The 26,860-nt window shown below is 43.3% G+C and overlaps 1 long non-coding RNA gene across 3 annotated transcripts; it reads left to right on the top strand.

Moving 5' to 3' along the window:
- Positions 1–1,166: 1,166 nt before the first annotated feature.
- LOC135244478 (uncharacterized) lies at positions 1,167–25,928 on the top strand. 3 transcript variants are annotated; one of them, XR_010326977.1, is made up of 4 exons: positions 1,167–1,572; positions 7,298–7,438; positions 22,284–22,397; positions 25,356–25,928. It is a non-coding gene; the product is annotated as an uncharacterized LOC135244478 (long non-coding RNA). The 3 variants fall into 3 exon arrangements; XR_010326975.1 differs by having other exon boundaries at positions 24,120–25,928; XR_010326981.1 differs by having other exon boundaries at positions 7,295–7,438; positions 24,120–25,928.
- The last annotated feature ends 932 nt before the right edge of the window (positions 25,929–26,860 follow it).

The raw sequence follows: 26,860 nt of genomic DNA, 5'->3' as shown, positions 1-26,860 counted from the left end.
CACAATGACCACCGGGGGGCAGTATTTGTCCACGATTACCAAAAAAAATAAAAATTGGAGGAAACAGTCCTGCTTTCCTTTCCTTCTCTTTGACCAACCTAACTAAAGCCAACTGCTCTTATAAGCAACCAAATGCTCTTTTCTTTTCCCCCCATCTCATGTTTTTTTTTTTGATCGGATGACTGCCTGATTTTCAACCCGAGCGTGCTCTTTGTGTTTGGCACCGCAGATCCCCGTGCACTGCTAAACCACGTTCCACACTGGAACGCGCGCGCCACCGCAGCCACTTCCTCTGCTGGCTCAACCAGAGTACGCTACTCTCCTAGCTTCGTAGTGCACTGCATATTCCTCTTTTAATTCCACTTGGAAAAAAAAAAAAAAAAAATCAGTTTATTAGATTGGTCTGCATGTAATGCAAGCATTTGACAAAAGAAAGCCAGACATCAGCGCTGGAGTCACGCAGGCTGGAAAATGCCCATGGCGTACCTGGATAACTGGCCTGCTCATTGAGGCAAATTAATATACTTGACAAAAAAAAAAAAAAAAGCCTGCTGGAAATCTATAATGGTTAATTTATGCAATCGTGTGCAATGCATCACGCATAAGGCTTTCCTATGAGATTAATACAATGCTATATAAATAGAATCAGATGACTAAGTATATATTTTATATAGGCTACACTGTTTACCACTCCACTAGCTCATTCCCACCTGAATGAAACAGACTACATAACGTAATATCTAAAACCGAATATACTTCTTTTTTTAATAATGTGATGTTAGTGAGCCATGGAGTGCGAGAGAAAGGGCACTGAGATATAAACAATCAACACACATTTTTAAGCAGTTTGGCACAAATCACACCGCAGATAGTGAACAAGTTTCTGCAGGGTAATGAAACGGAGCATATACACCCTGGATGCGGGGACATAATTGCGTCTCTGCGCAACCATTCTCCCACTTCGCTTCTCTGCTGCGACGCAGGGCAGAAGTCAAACGCAGCTTCGTCGCTGCGCGCTCTCCGCGGGGAGGCCAATAAAAACTGTTTTCTTGACATCCTTTTTCTGAGGTGAATGTCATGTTCGGTGGAGGCAGGTATTCGGGGAGGCACGTGACGTATGGTAGATGCGATCTGTGCGCAGCATCGCTGTACCGTTGCCAGGCGTCCCCGGGATTCGGTAATGAGCCATCCGCGGACTTTCATTTGTAAACCTCCTAAATCTCCTTCTGCAGTAATCACAGACTGCGCGCGCAGGAAGAGAAAACGTTTTTAAAACTAAGTTCCCCCTTATGACTCCGAGCTAGTTCCATCCAATTTAACAGGAGGGCGCGAACAACTGTTTCCAGGATGCTAATTTGCGCAGGATTTTCAGTGTCGTTCTAATTGTAAACACCGGCTAACTGATTCAATTAATTGCCTTGGTAAGCAATTGCTAAGCCCGAACAGACCAAATAAACGGCAGTGTGTTTAACGGATAGATAAATTCCATGGATGTCCTTCTGCAGTAAAAAACGAGATTTAGGACAAGGAGGAATGGGTATAACGCACAGGATAGTTCACACGAGGCCAACCGTGAGTACATATATATATAAGCTCGTTGTGTGCGCGCGGAGTCCTCCTGACTTGGAAGTGTTGACCTTATAAAGCAGGATTTGCTAAAGCCCCCCTATAGTCCCCTGTCTAATGGGATGATTCTTATTGCCATTTGCTTGATGAAATGAATCGATAAGTACCGGCTGTCGGGTAGGCTGCCGGTGAATTTGTTGACTTACGAAAGCCATGTTAGCTAAGGAGAGAGTTTAATCTTCTTAGTATTCTCAAACCACCGACCGGACGTGGGCAGCACGACAAGGGCTTCGAAACGACCTGACATTTGAGATTTCGTCGTTTTCGGCTTTGATTGAAGAGATAAACTGAGCGAGCCTATTAAGGTAATCAGAAGTTGCAAACGTGAACAATCGCGTCGTGGATTTCCCCCAGGGGTTTCCAGTCTATTTTTGACACGTGGGCTGGAGTTTGCTTCAATAAAAGACAACAAGTGCATCTAGGTACAGCACTAACCTTCCTGTTCTTGCTTGGAAATGGGCTTTCTCAATCAAATTTGACGTCCGTTTGTTACCAGAACTAAAAGGCAGCCTGTCTCTAATCTGAATAGGGTCACACAGCCAGACAGAGGGATACATTTATAAAGAGGGACATTTTGCTGCATCAGAAACAAGTAGATTTGGAGCGTCTTGCCGTTATTCATTTCCGTGTTTGCTGAGCTCAAATACAACACTCGTTGGGCACAGTCCACTGAGGTATCAATGGGGCGATTGAAGAAATTAGATTAGAAAGCATTATGTAAATTATAACTGCATTTCTTTTTATGCTGAAACAATTTTCTCACTTAAATGTTGTACGCCTTGAGTGCTTAGTTTTATGTATTTATTTATTATTTTAAAACACTGAAAGCTTGTTTTTTTTAATGAAAAAAAAAAGAATAATGAATCATTTCAGAAGCACTTGATCTTGGAAGCCAGCTGGTTTGGTGAGAGATGATAGCCATCAAGAATCTGCTGATGTGTAAAAGACCAAAATAAAATTAATTCACATAACTCTGGCAGCTAGGTAGGGTTGTGTCTTTGAAATGTAATATCACAACTATAGCGTGGATTGCAACCCAAGCAAAACATCATTTTCAACTTGAGAAATCGTATTAACTGCTAATTTCTTTTAAGAAGCAATGCATTAAATTTTATGTTTTCTTCATTTCTACATCTTAGTTTATTAGAGTGTCTTGTCAAGCCATATAAACAAGGTTCCCCCACAGTGGAATTAATGATGTTCTATGCGGTTAAAGTCAGCCATCATGGGAGTCAAAAGCGCTCATGCAAAAACATATGATAGCATAAAAATGGCACAAAACAATTGAAGCTTCACAATAAACTGCCAACTCACATTCTCAACTTAACAAATGAGGCAAGCAACCCACATTAGCTCAAACATATTCAACAACAATGGCTATAGCTACTTTTGCATAGCACTGTTGTTCAGTAGAACTTAGTTTCTAGTCCAAAGAATAAACTGAGGAGGAAAGGAGTCCGTATACTTTGTTCTCAAGGCCTAAATTGGTGGCTGATTGAAAGGAATTCACAAAAACCAGGAAAGACTACGGCCCTCCAGGACTGGAGTTTGACACCCCTGTGCTAGTCTTGTCAACATATTTGCAATACGCAGAAAAATGTCAGAGTGCGTTTAACTCCAATGTGGTACATTTGGTCCCTCATGGTCATATGAAAACTTATTACAGTTTGTTTAGTGCTGAAAATTCTACAGTGTACAAGAAAAATGTCTATAATTCCCACGATGGCAAATTTACTCATTCGTTATCACATTTATCCATGCTTCATCCAGACAAATACGTACAGATATTCTTTGTACACGCATCTGTGAGTTTACAAAAAAACTGCACCTGGTTGTTAATATTCACTGGATTCTGAGTGAATTGTTAATTGTGGTCGCCTTGAATATGCGCATAGTAAACATCCAGCAGGACTCCAGCAGATCTCCAGCGGACGAGTCCTTCAGCGTTTCGTCTCCTCTCGCGTTTTCCCCTGGCAGTCCGTCAGGTGGACAGGTGCTGATTGTCTTAGAGAGAATGTCAGATGCTGTGCTAATGAGCAGGATGCCAGTGTGGAAATAAAGGGGAAAAAAAAAAAGATAAAAAAAAAAACAGTGTTAATGTCTGGATGCTGTGTAATTACAGCTTTGCTTCCAAGGCTATGTTCAAGAAACGTTTTAAATTTCAAACTGGACGTTTTTTACACCAGTGCTGTTAAACAGGTGCACTTTCAGTGTGTGTGTTTGGTCGGTGTCTTGGTCCTGAAAGAACTCTTTCGGGGCTGTAAAAATGTTAAAACAGCCCTGAATCCCATAGAATGTGCAACAAACTATGTAATATGCCCACCGGCTGCTACATTTGACAGTGTTACTGGTTAGATTCATGTCAAGTTTTATTTGTATGTGTGTATATACACATACATTGCATGTTTCAAATCTGTATATTTGTGAAACTTGATATGTTGTATCCTGTTTGGCAGCCCGCTATAGGCAGTATGTTGTATCCCATTCCCACGTCAGACACACTGCTCTGGTCCCTGGATACCGTTGCCATGCTGTTGGCTGTAGCGGGTGATGACAGCGCTGACAGTGCAGCGCGTGTGACTGCTGGAAACACGCGCGCTTCCTGGAGGGCCCCTGAGGGCCCCAATGTGAGAGACCCCTGGGGGTGAAACGCCAAACAGGAGGAGACAGTTTGTTTTCAGTAAAAGTGTTTCCAAATCAGCACAGTTAATTTCACTACATAACCCCCCCGCCCACTCCCCCTTCCCCTTGTCATCTGAGCTCACTTGAAAACCATCTGTTGGAATTCCTAGATTTAAAAAAAAAAAAAAAAAAACTTTTTTCTTAGAAGTAGTAGCAGCAGCAGCAGCAGTAGTTTTAGCAGTAGTAATAACAGTAGTAGGTAAATGACTGTTTCTTTTCTCTAAATATCTGTCTAGTCCTTGTACCTTACACCTTGGAACTATACAAAGCACAATCCCCAATGCTAAATCAGTTCTAATAGTGGCAATTTAACTCCCAACAGTGTTGAACAGGGAGGGACACAGGCATGAAAACAAGGAAATAAATGAATGAAAAGCAAATGAGAGCAAATGTAAATTTAATAAAATGAGCTTTGCATGAGCCATGTGCCCCACAAAAGATAACAGGAAATTCACTCCATCATATGACGGGATGTTCGATTTCACACTTGATCACGATTGTCCACTTGCATGTCATATATATATATATTTATGAATCGTATTTGTCCTCAGTATTCCATTATAAGAACATAAACAGGGTCTAACCCCCAGCAACGATAGTGAGAGGTGAGCTGAAATTGGTGGACATGAGAGGAACACATTCTCCTTTTGAAGATTTGAGAAAAATCAGACCCCGAAAAAAGGACCTTATCTCCGCCAACCCCCCCAGAGTCGCGGCTACCTTAAATTAAGGAGAAATCCCCCTCCGTGTGCTCGCAGACCGAGTAAACCAGACAGGGCCGCCGATGGCAAGCGAGAGCCGCGTTGTGGCTCAATTGAATTTTGAGACGCGAAACGGCTCTGATGGGTCTCTCTCGGGGTTCCGGGGGGCCCCGGGCCATATCTTGATTGCCGCCACCTTTTCCTTCGCCGCCCCCAGGGCCGAACGAGCTCGCAGAGCGACCGCGGCAAATTTCCGTTTTCTTCGAGACGCTCAGGCGAATGGCGTCATTCCGTTATTTCTTCATTTGTTTACCCACTAAGATCGCCGTCCTTTCCTTTACTACTTGGTTTTTCTTCTTCTTTTTTTTTAGGAATTACACTCAAAGGTTCCATTCAGCTGCTCCGTCAAATCGATGCAGACAGGGTCAACTTTTTCAAACGAATGAATGAATGCATAAACAAACAAACAAACAAACAGGCTGTAACTGCTCCTATCGCCCTCTTGTCAGAGGAGCTGAAATCACGTTTAAATGACTTTCGCTCTCCGCACTTTCTAATTGACGGTGCGCCGAAGTCAAAGGACGGGGTCGAAACGTTCGTCGCGCAGAGTGTTGAATCCCTCTGATGGTAATGACGGCTCTGGGGTGAGCAATCACTGCAGCCCGTGGCCCTTCGTAAACCGGGCGCCGTAGCTTTAAGTGCTGACGTGACTGGCAGATGGAATTGATTGCATCATATCGTTCTCCCGAGCGAACGCGTGCAGTAACTAAAAACATTGACAGAATTAAAATGTCAAAAGGGGCTCTTGACATAAAGAACTCTGTGGTCAACGGATCTGATGGCCTTTTGCATGGACATGAGGTGTTGGATCCCGTGTGTTTTATTGTCTTGTTTTTCTTTTCTTTTTTGTATGTGTCTGTGCTTTTCAGAGAACACCTATTCAACTGAATTGTATTCATGTGTTTCTAGTGGAGAAAATTGTAATATTTTATGAAGAAAAATGACATTGTTTGAATATTCCCCAGAAAAATGTATTTTGTTTCTCCTACCATTTTCCACCTTATTTTGTTATTGAGTTATTGTTATTAATATGGATTTTTCTCTCTCTATGGCAACAAAGCACCTACTGTTGAAACAGTTCAATGCCTCCCTCCCTTGACAGGTTTACAAAGATATGCCCACCATGTGCTGGAGATAAAAACCTCTCTGCTTTTGCATATGTGACATAAATATTGACTCCAAATATTTGCACTTATATTTATTTGCATCTCCCTTACTGCCCAGCCTGCTTAAAGTATGCATATGCTAACGGTGTAGCTTAAGTAACTAAAAAAGTAAATATTGTCTCTGCTCAACTCTGTTGGAGTTAAATTACCACAGTTAGAACTGATTTAGCATTAAGAATTGTGCTTTGTATGGTTCCGAGGTGTATAGGCTATGTCACAGGTATACAGGCTAGACAGATATTTAGAGAAAATAAACAATCATTTACCTACTACTGCTGTTATTACTACTGCTAAACCTACTACTACTACTGCTGCTACTACTGCTACTACTAAGAAGAAAAGTTTTTTTTTAAATCTAGGAATGCAACAGATGGTTTTCAGGTGAGCTCAGATGACAAGGGGAAGGGGAAGGGGTTTGGGGGGTTTATGTAGTGAAATTAACTGGGCTGATTTGAAAACACTTTTACTGAAAACAAACTGTCTCCTCCTGTTTGGCGTTTCACCCCCAGGGGTCTCTCACATTGGGGCCCTCAGGGGCCCTCCAGGAAGCGTGTGTGTTTCCAGGAGTCAGACGCGCTGCACTGTCAGCGCTGTCATCACCCGTTACAGCCAACAGCATGGCAACGGTATCCAGGGACCAGAGCAGTGTGTCTGATGTGGGAATGGGATACAACATACTGCCTATAGCGGGCTGCCAAACAGGGTACAAATATCAAGTTTCCTAAATATACAGATTCGAAACATGCAATGTATGTGTATATACACACATACAAATAAAACTTGACATGAATCTAACCAGTAACATTGTCAAATGTCGCTGCCGGTGGGCATATACACACTGCAGGGATGCTAGTTTGCATGGTGTGTGTGTGTGTGTGAGAGAGAGAGTGAGAGAGAGAGAGAGATCCAGAAATGCACCTAACTTCTTCTGTCGCAGTGTTTAATATGCGCCACACATCAACCACTCACACAGATCAGCAGTTGTGCATCTTTTGAAGACGTGAAGTAGGTACACATTGGCTGTTTTCAACTTTCCGCTGCATGTTTGTGTTTCTCAAGCAGGCTTAAGGAAAGCCTTATTGAACACAAACGCTGAAGACCGGAGAGGTGTTCTTCCAAGCAGGGCCAGATGTTTATCTCAACCGATAGAGAGGCTGTCGGGAAAAAAAAAAGCAAACGATGACTGAGAGACAGGAACACACAGTAAGTAACCCCTCTCCTGGATTTTTAAATGCTTTCACATTAGCTGATCCATTTCCAGAAAGCTTTTTCTGTCGCATAAACATCTTTTGTGCTATACCTGGAGAAGCTTTAAGAGAGAGATTGACAGCAGAGTTTCTGCTTTGGACAAATTGAGTGCCAGTTCTAGGAATATGCAACATAGGTGGTTGCATAGGGCACCAGCTGTTCAAGGAGGAACCAAATGGGTCAGCAGTGGTTATATCCGGCACACCACAACCCCCAGATAACGTGATGTACTCGAGTAGGACATGTTCCTGGATCAACGTCCCTTTTAGTTCCTGGAACAATGTTCCTACTAACCAAACATTGCCTTCTGATGTCATCAGTGCTGCACTGAACAACCTCCCACTCCTGAGCCTTTCAAGAATTCCCTCTAAAATGCCCCAGTTTCCAGAAATGTAAGCTATTTTGTGCATCATAGCTCTGTATTTCTGTTTGCAGAATTGAACACAATCATAGATTTAGTGAAAATATTTTATTGGCACCTTATTTACATCAGTCATACAGGGCGGCACGAGGCAGGTTCGATTCCCAGGTTGGGCACTGCTTTTCGTACTCTTGAACGAGGTATTTAATCTGTATGAATGGATTACAGTACTGATTGTTACATCCGCATTAGATCGGTCAGTAAAAAACAAAAAAAAGTAGATTTACATATTTGATTTACACAAAGGTTAATACTCTTATCCGATTTTGTGTACTTACAGAAGCAAACGGGTTTACATACCTCTGGAATGGCTACCGGCAATCTCACATGGTAGACTGGTGACAGAAGCAGGGATATCGATGGTCTTGAGCCAGTCCACCGGGTCTAGGAGAATGGAGGCTACCGCCGAATCAGCACATGGGTTGACGGTTGTGACGAGCCGACGGTGGAGCTCCCTGCTTGGCCTCCCATTCATCGAACCCATGTTCCCTCCGTTCTCCCAGCTGACACACCGGACTACGACGGTGGGGGTCTGGGGGCCAGTTGGAAGGTTTGTCAGTCCTGACGTGAGCCTGTGAGCGTGGTTAAAAATGAAAGCATTACCTACTCTCCCCTGCACCGTTATCATGAAAGGTGTTGGATCCTGCGCGTTGTCGTCCTTGTCCTGACGAGGGAAGGCTGAAATAAAAAGACACCTCCGCACCACCCTCCCTGTCCGTTCGAATTGTGATTTCATCCTGCGCTTTCCCGCCTCCGTCACAGAGATGGACTCAGATAGAGAAGACACGAATCACGCCAGGAGAGAGAAGTACAATTAAGAGCAGAGACGACTGGGAGAGAGCGAGAGAGAGAGAGAGATAGAGAGTAGAGAGAGAGAGACGACTGGGAGAGAGAGACAGATAGAAAGTAGAGAGAGATGACTGGGAGAGAGAGAGAGAGACAGATAGAGAGTAGAGAGAGAGAGAGACGACAGAGAGAGAGAGAGATATGACTGAGAGAGAAAGTGAGAGAGAGAGAAAGAGAGAGAGAGATGACTGGGAGAGAGAGAGACAGATAGAGAGTAGAGAGAGAGAAGGAGAGAGACAGAGAGAGAGAGACGACTGAGAGTCCTCGAAAGTGTCAACGCAGGGAAATTAATCATCATCGCCTCCGGTACGTTCTAAATATGGCGATGGGGAGACAGCCGCCGTGCTCGCGGACGCAGGATCGCGCGTCGCAGAGGAGCGGGGAACACGCTCTCGGCTGGGCGGCCGTCTGATTTCCTGTGTCGCGTTCGTGGCAAGTGATTTTTTAAATTTCATTTTTTAATTTTTTTTTCTTTTCTTTTTTTTTAAGAAAGAAGATAAATCATGCCCCAGATTGATGCAAAACCCAGAGCTGGCTTGAATTGTGTTGTCCATGCTTTGAACATATTAAAACATATTTTTTTTCCCCCCATGTACATGCACAATTTGAGTAGTAAATAAATAAATAGTATTTAGAAATATATGCACAATTTGCAATGGAAAAAAAAAGCATGTAGACTCTGATCAAGGCTAAGACATAGCTACAAGTTATGAAGTGATGAACTCCTAGCAGTCTGTACTGTGGTGCATTTTCTTTCAATAGCAATGAACTCTGAAAGGCAGACCTAATTCACACAGTGGCTATGTGTGCACTGCTAGGATACGTCAAGACGAGAACCCTGTAGACTGAACACGAGGGCTGTTTGCGCATATGAGCATTCGTTTGTGTAGGCTGGCTCTGTTTTCACCAGCCGCGGCGCGCTCTCCTCCACGCACATCTGTGATATTATGTTGTGACTGGCTGTTACGATAGCGAGTATCAATGTGGAAAAAACTGTAGCTGCGAGCCTCCCATTGCGTGTGCTTCTGCTGACCCAACTGAGCAAGATGTACGATTTGAAAATACGACCATCTGGAATAATGCAAAAAAAAAAAACAACACAAATGGGGGAGCTCCTAAGAGATTTCCCTGTTTATTTATCAAATATAGCATAGGGCTAATTAATTACCCCTTCGCGGAACTCTTAAGAAAAATACAAAATTCCCCTCTTGCAATAAGGAAAGGTGAGGGTGACAAATGCAGCACTGCAGTGGTTTCTGTTTAATATTCGGTGGGTTTTAAGACTCGGTCACTCATCCATCGCGGGGCAAACACAGCTGTGCTTCGAACCGTGGGCCTTCTGCCTGTGAGGTGACCGTGCTGCCCACTGCACCACCATGCCATGCACTTCCCACGCGTCACCGTTGTACTTCACAAATGTAGTCCAAGTAGGAGAAACACGGAACATTATTATTATGGGTCAAATGAACAACTAAATATACATATGCTTGCGTACATACTTAAAATGAAAGGCATAAAACCATGATAGACAATTAAACAAGGCAGCAGGGGTACAGTGTATAGGCTTTATCCTGAACTGGTGTTAGAAACGTGTAATAGTACACTTCCCAAGAATGGAAACAGTGCTAATAGTATAATATATAATACACTTTTAGGTAAGTCAAGTAGCCTCTCAGAAAGTACACTAGTAGCATGCTATCCAGTGATGAAAATAAAGTCTAAAATACCACTATAAGTATATGCAATTTAGTATGCTTATTTTAAGTATACTGAAGTATAACTTAATGTCATATATTTGGAAGCATACTTTTAAAAAGTATATTTTAGGCATACTTTTTATTAAGTGCAAAAACTATAAGTACACTTGAAATATTTGTGTATACTTGAATTATATTTTTAATACACAAAAGTATACTTTTGCTTTGGTCAGTTACACTGATAATCAACCGAGGTTGCTTAGCAACGCCTTGCCTTAAAGAAAAAAAACGTTGGCTGGAAGACAAGAACATAGCCCTGAATTAATCAGGTCTCGTAATGGCTTAAACTGGGGGAAGAATCCTTAATCATTGGTTCTCTTTAGTTTTGTCTTCAAACCGCATCAGTGGGGAATAGCTTGTAAACACCATGTGCGAAAATCTGCCATTTGCGAGGCGAAGCAGAGCTCGCGGTTTTAGTGGAGTTAAGGGACTGTGCTTGCATTAATGAAAACCCTCCGCATTAGCAATTTTGAACATCAACATTAAATGGAAACTGCGAGCATATGGCGTGTGACTCAAAAGGCACCCGGCCAGCCACAGAAAGCCCAGGAACTCTTAGAAGATGTTTTTTTTTTTTTTTAGATTTATAATCACCAGTTGACCTTCAGTAGTCCATTATAAGCTAATCTCCCTTGATTGTATCATTTTGTAAGTGCCTCTTTTTTTTTCTTGTACAACCACAAAATGTCATTTCTTTCAATGCCTCCTCTTGGCATTCTATTTTCCCTCCACCGTTCGTTCACCGAGCGTGGGGTTTAAACGAGATGAAAAGGGCAAAGTTAGGAGACGCACAGAAGCTACGGAGCGGCCCGCTAATTATAATGTTCTCCGACCGCAGTAGAGAGCAACAGGGTCCCCCGCCTTGGCGAAACGGACTTCGGCGCTTCCAGTGTATATCGAGCCATCTTCAGAGTCATTTATAAACGGCATCGGACCCTTTCCTGATTGCATTGAATGGCTCTGTCATTAGGCCGGAGCTTTCCGGAATGTTCATTAGGGCCGGTGCAATCTACCCTGATTACGGGAGGCCATGGATTGCTTTCCGCGCAGGTAAGTGAACTGGAGGTGATCATTGGCAATTGAGTCTTCAAAGGGCTCTCGTCGTAGCGTGCCTGGATCGGAGACCTTTCCCTTAATTTCCCCCGTATAGGACACGTACACGGACGCGAGGGAGTAGAGAGAAACATGCTGATTGTAATTTAGAGGCCAAAAGATCACTTTTGACCTCTGATTGCATCGCTGTCAATACACTCCACTGAGACAGACAGCCAATCATTTTCTTCTTTTTAAATGAAGGAGACAGATGCTTTCTAAAAATTACTTTAAAAAAAAAAAAAAACAGGATTTGGAACTCAAAACCTAACAATGTGATATTGTGACATTTCTGTTCAAACTGCTTAGTAAAAAATTACCAAAACACATCATTATTATATTCCCTAGATATGATGTGCATGTGAGCAATGCCTTTTTTTTTACACAGGAGGAGAATCACTAAGTTGCTCACTGGGGAGAAGCAGCGATGTGTGGCGATTGGCGTTCGACCGTTGGCAACTATTGTGAAGCGGAGTGCTTTCTCCCCAACCAGGATTAGAGGGAAAAGAGAGAGAGGAGGCATTTGGTCAAAGGGGTTTGAAGAAGCAAATATCTTACGGCAAAAATTAGTTATTAAATTCCTGTACTTAACACCTCGAAATGACAAAAAAATGTAATCAGCTACTACAACCACTACAAAAAATTAGTGAATGTAGTTGAACCACAAGCACAAACTGCTGCGAAATGTAATTAAACTACCTTGTTTGACTACATCACAACAGCTGCCAGTCTGCAGCGATGCCTCTCCCCAGTGGCGTAAACCCCACCGGCTCTTCGTCCATTTGCAGTCGCTTCTCTGTCAGGCAGTAACGCACTGGGAGGAATATGCATTACGGTTGATTGGCAGTTGCTAGGCGGAATCGGGGGTGGTAAATAAATTCAAAACGTCCTTGAGGCCCTTCAAGGATTACATATGAGTGATACTCATGCATATTTACACATGGCCAGGGTCTGTCGAGAATGATTCACAGTACGGTGATGGTGTTCGCCGCCAAAAACCTACGTCTTCTTGCTTCCGTGTCAAATTATTATCGTGTTGTTATGGGTTATTACTTTTTTTGGAAGGTCTAAATAGGAAAACTTGCATTTAAACGGTGGTGATTCATATTATTACAAAGCCATTTCAGCAGTGCAGGCTTGAATCATTTCTTTGTGGATGTTGGTAGTGATTAATTCATATTTATCTGACGAGGCTGACTCCTCTTGTCAAGGCCATGGCCCTGCGGTAAAAAAAAACAGACCAAGTAGACGAATTAAAGAGCTTAAAGACTTCCTGCCTGAATGAGCATCCTGTTATTTGTTGGACGTACTATCGGTAGGTTTACAGCAGAAGCCCACAGCCAATCACAGAGCGAGAAACGCAGGAAACGCTCCTCTAAAACAAAACAATAACCAAAAACTGGTGTCCTACAAAAAGGTATTCTGAGAAGTATGATTCAAAAATTTAAAAAAAAATTATAGTAATTAATTTTAAAAATTCCATTCAGGTCAAATTGGAGCCTTCCACACTAGTTTTCTCAGAGTCGGATAAAAGGCAGCCCTGTTTGGTGCAGAAAGTACGCCTCTTCAGTGGGTCCGTCTTTCACAGTTTACCTGATTGGACACGTTCTGGTTTATCAGAGCGTGCGTGAGAGCAAACACGCCAACAGGAAGGTCGGACGAGAGAGAGAAGTGGGCCGTTCTTGAACAAGGACAGTGGGAGAGCCTCGACTAACACTGAGCTCTGAGCATTTATTATCATGAATTCACCCGGCCTGATTATGCTACATCTAATACTGTACTCTCAAACCCATATGTTGCTAAAAGCACTATATCTTCTTTCTCTTGCACCTTCAGTCTCTCGGTTCATGTAGTGACTATTAACCAATCAGGTCGCACTATGTCTTGAGTCACCAATGAGGAAGAGGTATGCAGACCACATACCCGCACTACTTGTCCTCAAGCTTCTTTCAGTTGTCCTTCAGAAATTCCTTCTCATTTCATTTGCAGTGTATGTGTGTGTGTGTGCGTGTGCGTGTGTGTGCATGTGTCTGCAATTGTGTCATCGCATGCACGGTGTGCACATGACTCATCGTTAGCTCTTAATAGATTTATGAAAAAGGAACTAGATGTACAAAAAAAAAAGAAAGAATAATAAAAGCCTCTCTTTTCAGGGTCCAGAGATTTCGGTTTCAAACAATACCGCTCTCCTACACAGCTGCAAGTAGCCATCTGTGACTCAGGTTGTTTTTGCACCTCAAACCCCAGCAGTAAGAGGGAAAGCAGCAAGGTGTCCTTGTGAATCGCGAAACCCACAATGCTGACGTCAGCCACGTGGCTGCATCCGTCCATGCAATACCTGTAGTACCCCCCCACACCTTACCAGGTTGTCGCAGGTTTCATTCAGGCTGACCCACACGCGCTGGTCACCGAGCCAAAGAGGGAGATCCACGTCTATAGAGCTTCCTGTTTTTCCACCCTGCTGGCGACGTCTTGCTGCTTTTTTTTTTTAATGCTCGGTCAGAACTGTTAGGAAGAGGTCCGCATCCCTCTTAGCAGTGAGGTTTGCCTCTAGGGCAGGGCTGCCCAACCCCTGTTCCTGGAGATCCGCTGTCCTGTAGGCTTTCATTTTACAGTGAAAACAAAGTATAGCCCGTCCGCCCTGATGGGGGCTCTCCTTTTTTGGGGGGGTTTGGGGTGTCTGCAGAATTTACATCATTTGAATTAAACAAAGCTGATGTGACACATGTGTAGCCCCCAGTCTTGGACCAGGAGGAGTGATTGCCACCCCCCCCTTGGTTTCTTCACTGGAGAAACATGAGCCGACCAAACATTTTTTTTTTCAACCCCCTCCCAGTGATTTCACTTTGGTGTTGGGGCACGTCCCTGGTGAGGGCCGATCTCCCCACCACCCCCACCCCGCCCCCGAGCTCCCGCCGCTGAATAATCAGAATGAATGCTTTTCCAGTCGAGCGGCCGGGGGAGAGGTGTTTCTCCCACCTCCTCACGGAGTTTTATTGAGGGATAAAAGCTCTCTCTCCGTCTGGGGTGAAAATCTGCCACCAGCAGGATGCCAGTAAGAAAGAGCGTTTATCCTTTCTTTTTTTAAATATTATTCTTTCTTCGTTTACCTTTTGTAAATTGTTAAACCTTGCTTCTCAACTTCGAGCTTCGATGCATTTTACACTCTTGCCTTTGGACCACATGCTTTGTTTCCCTTTTGCTTGATTTCAAGGTTGTTTGTCACCCAAGGAGCTCACCATGAAACTAAAATAAAATGGTCCCCATCTTTATGCACCTGTTAGCCCAGCTTTTGTGAAGCTCTCGTAAAATTCACCGCTTTTTAGCATCAGGTTAATTAACGTGGCCTGTGATAGCCAGCACTACCCACTCATAGACAGAACAGAGCCAAGCACCTGCGTTTGACACTCCTTTTTACAGTTCATACTATGCAATAAAATTATTTTTTTACGGCTGTATAAAAATGTTTGTTGGGCACAAAGTCATGGTTCAGGTACTGCATACAGACAATAAAAAGCAGTTATAACTATTGTGACGTAACTGAGAATAACCACTATGCAGAGCAGTCCGTTTATTTCAGGTTACCAGCAATGCACTGGTCCGTTGGATCTTGCGCAGTGTTAAATGCTAATACGTGCATTAAATTCAGTAATTAAATCCGCAAAATGCATAAATACATACGACCATCTGGCAGCTGTGTCAACATTCTCCGGCAGCTTTTTAGTTTTTACTTGCGTCCATCAATCATCTGCATTTTCCTCTCATGGTTACTGAAAGTGCTGCAGAGGGATGTGTCTCCTGAATCCCAGCTGTTCTCTCTCTCGCAAACCCAGCCACTTACTTAGCTGTCCACTTTTAGGCGAAATAGCTCTCGAATGCGTAATTGGCCATCCGCCGCGTTGCGTGGACGCGAATGCCGCGTGTCCGTCGACGCGGCGCTTGGTGTGCTTATATACATTAGCCTGCGAGGCTCTCGGGGGGGGGGGGGATGGCGGTAAAGCCTGTGAACCGGAGGTCCCGGGGAGCCGGGGTGTCCGCTGGCTGTTGGACGTGGTCTGGCAGCGAAGCGCTAAATTTCGGCGGTTCGGCGGGACGAGGGGGTCCGCCCGCACCTTGTTTCCAAGGTGCCGATTGAAAACCTGCGGGGGACGGGGGCCCTCCAGAACCCCTTTTTTTTAGAGACAAAGGGGGAAGGGAGGGGGATGGAGAAATGAAATAGAAGGGATGTACAAAGGGGTGAAGCCAGGCGATAACCTGCTTCTTTGGGGGCGGCTGACCCCCCCTTGGACCCCATTCCCCAACCCCCCCCAAACCCACCCCCGCCCCCAACCCATCCTATGCGGCCCAGCGGGCGCCCGGTCTTCTGGGGAGGTGTCAGTGCCCCTGCAAGGAACGTGATCGCCCGCTTGGGCCCTGTCTGTGGGCTCTCCATGGGAGGGGCGGGGGGGGGGTCGAGTTTCATTATCCGAGGAGAATAGTGCATTTCAGACTCTCGCTCGAGTGTGACGAGGCCTGTTTTCTCCTGCGGTGTGTTACCGGGCCCCCAAAAAACCCTGTCCCCCCACCCCCACCCCCTGCCACAACATCGTCCACTCTCCAGCCTCTGCAGATACAAGTCTCAGCCCATTGCTGATTTCTCCTTGGGGGTGCTGCCTAGGCGAAGGGGTCCCATGTTTATTTAGGAAGCAAAGTGCCGTAATCCCTCCCAGCACCTGCCGACTCCGCATGCCTCCTGGTCCGGGCCCCCGTCCCCATCTGTACCCAATTTCTGAGCGTATCTCGCGATCACCAAAAAAATTTTTAAAGTGTGTGTCAGGAAAGGGTGGGTGTGTTTTTTTTTTTTTAAATGTAACCGAAGGAAGGGTGGGGGGATGGGAGGATGGAGTGGTTGAAAGGGCATTGAAAAAAAAGGACATCAAATACTCTTTATCCACACCTAGACTACCTGGCCGATCTCTGTTATATTTTAAGCCGGGGGGCTGTGAATCTCCTTTCCATCTCCTGGCGATATGGCGGCGACCGGGGGCCCGGAGGGGGTCTGTGTGATCCAGCCCCCCGGTGCATTGTGGGACTGCCGCCGCTACTTCAGACAGAAGCGGGGGATTAGACGGATCCCCACGCCAGGCCTGGCTGTGCTCGGAGCATCTTAAATGGGTACGATGCGCGTATCTCCCCCATCTCCACCGGCAGAGTCGCATGAGAGTTATCGCTGGGCTCCTCTGCTTTTGGCCTCCGGTGACCCCCCCCCCCCTCCCCCGCCCGCCCCTCTCCCCGGCAGATCGATAGAGAGGGGGCTAGGCGGTCTGCTGAGTGTTAGATGGCAGGTTTAGTGAAAAGCAAAGCAGACTTAACAGCGAAAGTGCAGAGAATCTCTGACTGAACAGCTGGTGTCATCCAAAGCAAGGACAGAAATGCACAACACGGAGGACGAAGTAAAAACAAAGATTTGTTAGTGGCACGGCATCCTTGACCCTCATCAGGTCAAGGTTATAAAAGGAGCATTCTGAAAAAAAGAACAAATCCCCACCCACCCCACCCCCACGTATGAGCACAATAATATTATCTTGGACACCCCCACCTAGATATTGAAAAACTTCAAAATATATGACCGAGCAGAAAATATTGCTGCTTTCAGACATTGCGATGTATAATTGTAAAGGTATACTGCAGTGGAATACTGGATATTTACCATATATTTCCCATCGTGTTTCGTGCAGCTCCTTCGCCTCCTCGTCGTCTGCCTCCTCATTGAAGGGCTGATGTAAAAACAAAAAAAGCCCCAAGGCTTTGACAGATGAGGGCTGCAGTTTCTTTAGCATAGCGTCAATGTTGTGGGGGGGGGGGGTGTGCTTGATCAGCTGACGGTGGGGGAACTCGCGAAGTAAGCGGGAACGCTGGCGTCTCCCCCCACCCCCCACCCCCAGAAGAGGGACCTAAGAAAAATGGAAAGAGCCAGACTATTTCTTCAGCAATAAAAAAAATAAAATAAAAACAGAAAGAGAGAGGGATTTCTGCGGGCAGCGCAGCAGAATAGCTTGCCTCTCCTTGCCAGGCTTAATCGAAGCAGTAATCTGTTATCAATGGGTCTTACTGCAGCCCTGAACCCGGGCCCTGGAGACGGGCGCGCTGCTACAGCAGCCTCCCTGCACACACCCCCCCCCCAGATTGAATCGCGCCCCAGATACCCTTCGTCATCGAAAACTCCGCGGCCGGTCGACGTCTTTCCGATAATTTGGGCTTTCGCCAGTGGCGGCGGCGGTGGCGGTGGCGGCCTGTCCCCCTGCGTTTTCTGACAGAGGGACGGTGGCTGTTTTAGGGTGCCGTTTCACAACGGTTTAATTTGATGGCGGCAGGGGCCCGTAAGAGGAATAAATAATCTCCCCGGGGGACATTTTTATGCTCGTCCCCGACGTTTCGGGCTGTGCTACTAAGCGAATGTGCGGGTGGGAGGGGGACGGGGGGGGGGGGGGGCTCTTGGTAGGCTGATGTTAAGGTCTATGAAAAGGGGGGTTTCATTAATTTTTCAGCAGCCGATTGTTGTCGGGCTGAAGATGTGCAGACCAAAAGGCTTACTACAATATTTGAAAGTGAGGGGGGAAAAAATGTTCATGCATTAATATGTATTTTCAAAATCAGTCATTTATGATACTCTAAAAGTGTCTTTAGACTCACCTTGATTCTTTCTCAGCAACCAGAAAAACCTCCCAGATGTGACATTTTTTACTCACACACTCTACATCCTTTTGATGTTGGGAAAAAAAAAGAAAAACCATTCCATAATTGATTTTGTGGAAATGCTGCTGTTTAGATGTGGTAAACATTGTTGGAGGTGGATGAAAGCTCAGTTTCTCTCTCAGACAGTTTAAGTAACGCTGAAAATATCACATGGGCCATGCTGCATGAATCAGGGTGGTTTGAGGTTAATCTTTATACTCAGTTCCCGAAGATGCATTGGGATACACTGACTCTATTTCAGTTTCAGATCAAATAATGTTGCTGTCTGTACATTTAAATATAATGTTTAGAATTTTTTTATAACCTTTTTTTTAAGAAAGGAAAGCTCTAATTTCAGAATAATTTTATCTTGCATGGAGCAGTGTGGGGCCAGAGCAAGTAAAGACCACTTTAAACCAGGGGATTACTGGTTTTTAACCTTTGACCCGGAACTGAAGTCATACCAGCCAGTGGCCACACCACCCTGTGCCCTTCTCATGTCAAACTGCTAATTAAGCAGCCACACCACCCTGTACCCTTCTCATGTCAAACTGCTGAAGCTAAGCAGCCATATACCGCTCTGTACCCTTCTCGTTGGCTAACTCTGGACAAAATGGCTACTATGCTAGCCGCTGCTGCAATAGCAATCTTTCAAGAAACGGCCAACCCTTCAAGAAAAAAAATAAAATAAAAATAAAAAGATTATTGTCTAGTAAGGCCAGAGGCCTTCTCATAGGCTAAGATTTGTTAAATTGCTTCAAGTTGTGGCCACAATGCACCTCAATAGCTTCTGTGGGAGAGCAAACATGGCCGCCGACCACTTTGTGCATGAGACCGTGTTACAAACATAATATACAAAAGTAAAACGGAAGATATGATGACACCGCTTTGTATTTAAGTGCCCACATACAGTATATCCAACCTTCTTGAGTGGCCATGCTTCTCTTGCAATTACAAAGTAAATTATCTTTGCACTACTTGGCAGTGTTCTCAAAAAAACAAACAAAAAAAAAAACTCCAAGTCTACATTTTCAATAAATAAGACTAAAAGTAAATGGCTATGAATCCATTAAGTAGCAAGGAATATTAAGTAGCGGGATTGAAAGCTCCGTATCAACTTGAGATGATAAACATCTGACATTCTTGGAGCATTCATGCGCATTCTTTTTGTATGTGGGCATGGTTGAGAAGGTAGCTCAAGGACCACGGTGAACAATGTCTTCCAGACAAAAGGATGTATTCACCGGCACTGGGATGCTTGCAACCGTGTCTGTTTCTGTCACTGGTTTGCCACAATCTTGCCGGCGTGAATAATATCGGCAAACGAGTTGCGACTATTGCTCGCCAGCACATACACATACTGTGTGTGTGCACTTGCATGTACTTGTACATATGAAGCAATATGGAATGTGGAAGCTATGTTATCTGTATTATGGTAGAAGTGCCTTCAATAGGAAGCACTATCAATTACATTTTGTGCAAAGACAAACCATTTTAATGAAAAAAAACTTTTTTGTAAAGTAAAATGGTATATGGTTAAATGTATTTAAATTGTATCCAAGTTGTTGATGAAAATATTCTGGAGGGAACAGAATGTTCTAACTTCTAGTTTGTGAAAAATTAGGACAAAACTGCATTTGATATGATTTACTGCAGTAACCTGCAATCTAGTTGCACCGATTATCAGTGTAACCCAAATTTCCTTTACCACTTGCTTGGACTCACACCTCCTTCTGATTGGTTTCTCAACTTAGATTCAACATAATATTTATACGAATAGTATTATGCATTGGCTGTTGCGTACAGATTTGAGTGAATAAAATGCTTAAATCTGAATCATATGAAATGACAAGATGCTGTGCTGTGCTTTAATTTTATTCAAACATGGAAGACCATGGCACGTTATTTAATCATGAGAATTTCTACAAGTTTCCCATTTATTGACACAACATATTTGATATTTTGTACAGTACATATCACCACTATTATCATTTGTGCGTATGCGTTTGTGTATGTATTTATCTGTGTGTGTGTGTGTGTGTGTGTATTAATATGTGTGTGTTCAAATGAATGTGAACACCAGTATAATAGTATACATTAATTCTTTGTGTCGGCCACTGGTTCGAATGCCTTCTTTTCTTTGTGAAGTTTATGGATGTGCACCAGCCACCAAAGAATCATGGTTGATAATAATAACAAATTCATATGTCCCTGAAAATGCATATATAGGACCTTTTACAAGCAAAAATGTCCCTCTATAGCTTTTATATACAATGTATTAATTTATTATAGGACATATGCAGGACCAACCAGTCTTTGGAAAGCAATGACTCTGCTTGTGAATGCTTTATGAATGCTCACAAAGGCGTTATAAGAAATAAATCTCCCTCAAAACACGGTATTACAGAAATGAGGTCGCTGGGCGAATAAAATCATTTTTACCCTTTCTGTCTCGCAGTGATGAAACTGGTAAACTTTTTTGAGAGTATACCAAAGCCGCCCTCGCTTTGTTTGCCCCAGAAGCAGATACCCACAACACAACATCTGCTGGCGGGGAGGCTGGTTATTAAAACATTCTAACGTCGAAATATCCCCTCCGGTTCCCGAGAGAGTCCCTCCTCCTCCCACCCTCTTGTTTTGCCGATCAGCATTTCCGGAGGCTCAGGCACTGGTGATTGATGAAAAACAAGGCCCTAAATCTACACGCTGCACCCCGCCCCCCGCCCCCCCCCCCGTCCACTCGGCAGTCCAATACAAAATGCAGTTGTGCTGCGGATTACTCCCCCATTTCATAGCTCGGTATGGATTCCATTTTTTATTTATATTTATTTATTTATTTCCTTTTTACTTTGTATTTTATCAGTGCAATAGTGCGGTGATGTCTGCAAGCTTGGTAATTATTTACAAGCAAGTTGTGTTGTGAGACAGTAAAAAGTTGTAGTAATAGTTGTTTTACTGCTCGTGCAGAGAGAGAGAGAGGCTTAAGCTGAAATGTACACTGTGTGGTATGAGGCATAGTAGCTAAAAGTTCTTTTAATACAAATGGCGGAGGCTGGCACACTTGTACATAGATGAATACGTGTTGCTGTCACCGCGGGCAGCATTGTGATTGCACTTCCTCATGGTAATGGCGGCGGGTTCGAAACAACATTTCTCCCGATGATTCACCATGAAATTTATTTTTTTCTTTTTTTCCTTCTGCTATTTATTATTTTGCGGCGTCCTTGTGGCTGTTTCAGATCGAAGCAGCGCATTAAAACCAAAATCATTTACAGTGTCTGTCTTCCCTGGGACTGAAAATGGTCCTTTAAAATGTGAGTGGCTCGCTTGTCCTTTATGCCGTTTTTGATGGAACGTCTCTGTGTCAATTTCTGAGCTCGACTCAGGGGCGAGGCAGTGAAATATGTGCTTTCATATCAATACTTCAGTCCTTCAGTCTACGTGTTGTGGCATAAGCTAATTAAGTATTATGAAATTAATATGTAGATGTTTTGTCGTTGCCGTGACACATAGCATTTGAATAGATCTTACAGATCTTTTCCCCACCAGGAGGTAATCCTGGAATCCCTGTGATGTCTGAAAAAAAAAGACATCACGGTCGATGTCAAAGAGGTTATAGAGTTACACGTAAGCTCTCGGCCTTAAGTGTCGCCATATTTCAACATGACAAAGATTACATAGTAAGCCGCTCTATCTCTTTTGATGAATAGTTTCTAACATCTGTCACAGCGGTCACTTTTAACAGACCCTGAAATCCACTTTGAACCCGTGTGCTGTATTCTCACCTGTCACCGTAAGAATGACAAGCAGAGGTTGCAGTCATAGGGACCACAAGGGGATCCGGTCTGGCAATGTCCAGCTGCATCACAGTGTGCAATTTTGGAGTTAGGCTGGCATTTCATGAATTACTTCGGTTTATCCTCATAACGCTTCCCTCCTGGCCAAATCTGACTGTTCCATGGCCTTCCAGAGGGACGGACACCAAAGCACGCGACTGAACGTACCCCCACATCCTCAAAGATGAATGGCGGCCATTGTTCGCACAACTTCAAGGCTGAAGGCTCTGAATGTTCAGCTGAAAGTGGTGAGTTCCTTTTTTTTTCTTCTTCTGTTGAGTGAATATTCCAAATGCTCATTTGTGCATCTGAGAGGTCTAGACAGACTGGGAACCACAGTAAAATGCAGTCCTCAGTGTCATCGAAAAATCACATCTGACAATACAGTTAAACTTTTGCCCAGTTAGCTTTCTAACTAGCATGTTTTGATCTGTGTCGCTAACTCTTATTGAGGCAGGAGCTGAAAATTAATTCACTGACAACGCCGCAGGGCCTATTCATAACGTGGCATTAGCAAAATCTAAATGTGCTAATTTTTGCACGCACATGTTTATATACTGCAACTGTAAAAACTGCTCAGAAGTAGCCAGAAAATTAGAAACCTCCCCCCCTCTCTCTTTAAGGTATAAGATCACAATTATGTGCTTAGAATGTTCTTAACTGAGCATTCTAATGCTGATGTAACAATCACTACCGGTAATTGAAAGCAATGGCGTTCTAGATCACTCAAGAAAAAAAAAAAGAAAAAAAAAAACTCTTCAAAGGGTTAACTGTAATATTTGTCTGCTTTCCCTGTCAACACTGTAAAGGCTTGTTGTCAGGGTAACACGCTCTCTGGAGCCATTTACTGAATTGCTGCGCTGTAATATTTCAGAATATTAATACAGCAGTCTGTGCATATCAAGTTTACGATACACTAATCACAGACATTGCTAGTTGTCATATAAATCCTTCACATCTACCTCGTTTTATGAATGTGGAATGTTAGAGGAGGAAATTAAAAAACCCTGAGAAAGAAAAGTTTGAGGATTTACAAGCTCATTTGAGTTCCACAAGCATATATCAAACTGACCGTCTCCATGTAGCGTGTGCAATAACAAAGCCTTATGAACCACTTGACATGATTTTAAACATTTTAAACATTATGCAATGAAATTACTAGGCCCAAAGTCTTTCCAGTGCCCGTGATCATTCCTGAGCAAGCTACTTAAAAAAAAAAATGGGTCAGATAAAAGCAAATGGTATAGTTGCTTGATTGGTTGTAGTATATTCTCATAAGAAACATAAGAAAAAATATGACAAGAACAGGCCATTCCAGCAAACTTGGCTTGTCATTTTTTATTTATTATTTTTTTTAAATAACTGTTAAGAGAAAATTTCCCAGTATTTGTTCAGAGTTTTTTCTTGGTTAAATTCAGTCTGTGGCCCCTTGTTCTGCCGGCTCATTCTGTGTCCTGTATAGACGTCCTCCTCTCCTGCTCACTGGCTAACAATGTGGCTGTCCTAAGGCTGCTGTTGCTGCCTGTCCAGCACAATGGACAATCTTGACTTCTGGAAGTGCAATTGGGAGGAATGTCAGGGGTTTTAGAGTTTCATCCTCCGCCAGCATCACACAGAAGACAGCGCAATCATCCTCCATGACAGCAGTCAGGGGCCAACATGACACAAGCGATTTTTTTTAATATATATATTTTCGATTTGATGTCTTTGGCAGTTCTTCCATTTTTAATAAATAATAGCCACGGACATCAGAAGTTTTGCCGTGAAGGTAGGTGTCTGTGTACAGATACGTTTCTGACACCTGCCTTCCTGTAAGGATGACCTGTGTCCTGAAAGTGAGTTAAAGGCCCATACTTTCTGGTTTAGGGAATGCTATTTTTACAGAGCTGTACATCCTGAGCGTAATGGCATTTTTTTTTTTTCGTCTAGTGCAAACTTTTGGACACAAATAAAGGTTTTGATTCGTGCAGGTCTACTTCAAGTGGCTAAACGTTTCACAGTGGACATCACTGCAGAGAAACGTCGACAAATTAAAAGAAAACAAAAGAGAATTTCTCAATTAAAATGGAGGCTGAAGAATAAAATGCCAGCAGCAATTGAATTAACGAGTCATTACAGGAAGTGGGTTTTTGATCAAGATTGAAGTGTGGATGTGGAAGGACTTTTCGTCATACAGTACGTCCTGGCAGGATATCCTACAGCTTGTCAGCCTTTTGCAGAATCAGCCGAGTCGCTCTCTGAGTTTAAAACAGGTTTTGTGCACGCAGAGGAAAAACTCTGCCGAAACAGCCCCAGAGGGACCCTCACAGGAGGTGAAAAATTTGGTTAAATACTCAGGGGCCAAGCCGTGTAATGCCTCGAATGAAAACAGAAATATTTTAAATGACAACATGGCAAAGACAAGAACTTCTTGAAGTCTGCGGTACGCAAAGGACCTGCCGCCCGGAAGCCTGCCTTGCTGTTGGGGCTCGACTGAAGAGCATTGCAGGTGTACATGTTTCGATTGCATCAGGCTTCCTTCAAGATCTCGGCTTCGCAAAAAAACACAACTGTTTGCCATCAGATGAAATAAAAAAAAAAGTGCTTTGAGGTATTGTATTTGACAGGAAAAAAGATGTCTTGCGACAGGTTTTCACTACGTGTCAGACAATGACTTTAAAGAAACAAACAAAAAAAAATCAATAACGCACTGCTTCTTTTGGTTCTGTGCTTGGTTTTCCACTTGGTATATGCCAGTAGTTATGCTTCTCCAGAACAAAGGAGGGGGGGGGTTAAAAGCCTGTCATTTTTAATTTCTCATTTGTTCCAAGTTAGTTAGTTTAAACAGACAAAAAAAAATGCCAGCATCCGCAAGGACATGTGATATTATTACCAGACAATGACAAAATATTGAAGAAAAAAAAAGACATGCTCCTTCGTATCACCTTGTTCAACAGGGTGTACTGAATGTATGCTTATACTCCTTCAAGGATAAAAGCCTCTCTTCAAAGCATAGGAGGATAACGAAGTAAAAACACCTATCCAGAGCTTTTCCCTGTAGGCAATCTATCCTTTTCATTTTCAAATTTGTATTTGCCACTGGTTTTGCATACCTTTCATGTTTTCTAAGTCTTGGGAGTACCAGTGAGACATTTATGATATGATTTTGTTTAAATGTAAATATTTGCTCATATTGTTTTTATTTTCCTTGTTATTATTCTGTGCAGGGGATGGTGTCTGCGTTGTATGACCAATCAGGATACAGACACGTTACCTTTATACTTACATGGCTAGTGATCTACTTTAGTACAGGTTCCTGAACATGTGCAATCATCTCAAATGCACTCCAATCTCACTTCAGTATTCAATCTTCAAGAAAAGCCTGCCAGTGGTGATTGATGCTGCAGCAACGTGTACCGATGGCCACATGATACTTTTGACCAATGGGAGTAACTCCATAAAATTATCTGATGATTTACTGCTAACGTGCTATGTTCCTATGCGTTTAAAATTTCTGCAGTGTTTATTTAATACTTACGTTATCTAACACTGAAAAAATTGTGATACTGTAATGCCAAAAAAATTCAGAAGGAAGTATGCCATGTATTCACAAAGTGTAGTATACACAATTAAACTAAGTGGTACACGTATCGAATGTCATAAGCGTATTTTGTTGTTAAACAATATCGCATGTACAAAAGAACTGTTGCGTTGCCATGGTTAATTTAATTTGTGCTCACACATTATTGTTTTCATCCAATATGCATGCTGTGTGCGCAAATAAACATAATCTTAATTTATGTCATCTGTTCAGAGTCATTTCTTGGATCAGCCCCGCTAAGAGTGGAAGTACATATGACTGGAATTCATATGAAAGTGATTACGTGCCGAGTTTATCAGTCTAATAAAAGATAACACATTTTGACCAAAAATACTAAATAAAATGATGTAGGATGTACAAAAAAAAAGAACATAAAATAAAAAAAACCTTGAACCAATGGCTGAAATTTTTTTTTCATTATACTTTAATAGGGACTCAAATGGTTATGCATTGGGTATTGTTCGGAATAAGGTCAAACCCATATGGGAATAAAAAATATGAATCCTCATCCTGTTAAATGCATTAACTTGTTTTTGAATGCTTGAAATACTACACACACACTAATTTCCCCGATTTAATAAATACCAGCATAGCAACATAAATGTATACATGTAAGTTTGATGTGACACCAAAACTTCCTCTTTCATTATTCATTATTCATTTCATTACAGGCATTCAGCAGACACTCTTATCCAGAGCGACTCACAGAACATTTACAAAGCATTTTTACATTGTATCCATTTATACAGCTGGATATATACTGAAGCAATGCAGGTTAAGTACCTTGCTCAAGGGTACAACGGCAGTGTCCTTACCCGGGAATCGAACCTGCGACCTTTTCGGTTGCAAGCCCAGTTCCTTTCGACTCGTGTCTTTGTGAGTCCCGACTTGTGAACTGTAGCGTGGTGAGCATCGGCTGGCGTGGCATTCTCATCCGCCCTCTCCCGAATTGCGAAAGGATGCAACAACGAGCGATGGGTTCGAACCCCAGTCGAGAGTTTGCATGCTCTCCCCGTGCCCACGTGGGTTACCTCCGGGTATTCCGGTTTTCTCCCACAGTCCAAAGATATGCAGGTTAGGCTAACTGGAGACTCTAAATTGCCCATAGGTATGAGTGTATGAGTGAATGGT

Source organism: Anguilla rostrata, chromosome 2, assembly GCF_018555375.3.
Source record: "Anguilla rostrata isolate EN2019 chromosome 2, ASM1855537v3, whole genome shotgun sequence".
NCBI lineage: Eukaryota > Metazoa > Chordata > Actinopteri > Anguilliformes > Anguillidae > Anguilla > Anguilla rostrata.
This window is presented reverse-complemented; position numbering and strand designations above follow the sequence as displayed.